This window comes from Triticum aestivum, chromosome 6B (genome assembly GCF_018294505.1).
Source record: "Triticum aestivum cultivar Chinese Spring chromosome 6B, IWGSC CS RefSeq v2.1, whole genome shotgun sequence".
Lineage (NCBI taxonomy): Eukaryota > Viridiplantae > Streptophyta > Magnoliopsida > Poales > Poaceae > Triticum > Triticum aestivum.
Genome location: NC_057810.1, coordinates 337,504,609 through 337,505,984, shown reverse-complemented (window position 1 = coordinate 337,505,984; position 1,376 = coordinate 337,504,609).

Genomic DNA, 1,376 nt, shown 5'->3' with positions numbered 1-1,376 from the left:
CATGGATGATTTGAGTAGATACTGAGTATATTTACTTGATGAAACACAAGTCTGAATTATTGAATGGTTCAAGTAATTTCAGAGTGAAGTTGAAGATCATCGTGACAAGAGGATAAAATGTCTATGATATGATCATAGAGATGAGTATCTGAGTTATGAGCTTTGGCACGCAATTAAGACATTGTAGAAATTGTTTCACAATTAATACCGCCTGGAACATCATAGTGTGATGGTGTGTCTGAACATCATAGTTGCACCCTATTGGATATGGTGCGTACCATGATGTCTATTATCGAATTACCACTATCGTTCATGGGTTAGGCATTAGAGACAACCACACTCACTTTAATAGGGCACCACGTAATTCCGTTGAGACGACACCGTTTGAACTATGGTTTGGAGAAACCTAAGTTGTTGTTTCTTAAAAGTTTGGGGCTGCGACGCTTATGTGAAAAAGTTTCAGGTTGATAAGCTCGAACCCAAAGCGGATAAAATGCATCTTCATAGGACACCCCAAATAGTTGGGTATACCTCCTAATTCAGATCTGAAAGCAATAGGGATTGTTTCTTGAATTGGGTCCTTTCTCAAGGAAAAGTTTGTCTCGGAAAGTTGAGTGGGAGCATGGTGGAGACTTGATGAGGTTATTGAACCATCACTTCAACTAGTGTGTAGCAGGGCACAGGAAGTTGTTCCTGTGGCGCCCACACCAATTGAAGTAGAAGCTTATGATAGTGATCATGAAGTTTCGGATCAAGTCACTACCGTACCTCGTAGGGTGATAAGGATGCGTACTACTTCAGAGTGGTACAGTAATCCTGTCTTGAAGGTCATGTTGCTAGACAACAATGAACCTACGAGCTATGGAGAAGCAATGGTGGGCCCATATTCCGACAAATGGTTAGAAGCCATGAAATCCGAGATGGGATCCATGTATCAGAACAAAGCATGGACTTTGGTGGATTTGCCCGATGATCGGCAAGCCATTGAGATAAATGGATCTTTAAGAAGAAGACGGACGTGGACGGTAATGTCACCGTCTATGAAGCTCGACTTGTGGCCAAGAGTTTTTCACAAGTTCAAGGAGTTGACTACGATGAGATTTTCTCATACGTAGCGATGCTTAAGTCCGTCGGAATCATGTTAGCACTAGCTGCATTGATGAAAACTGGCTGATGGATGTCAAAACGAGTTTCCTTACCAGTTTTCGTAAGGAAAGGTTGTATGTGATACAATCAGAAAGGTTTTGTCGATCCTAAGGATGCTAAAAGGTATGCTGGCTCCAGCGATCCTTCCATGGACTGGAGTAAGCATCTCGGAGTTGGAATATACACTTTGATAAGATGATCAAAGATTTTGGGTTTATACAAAGTATGAG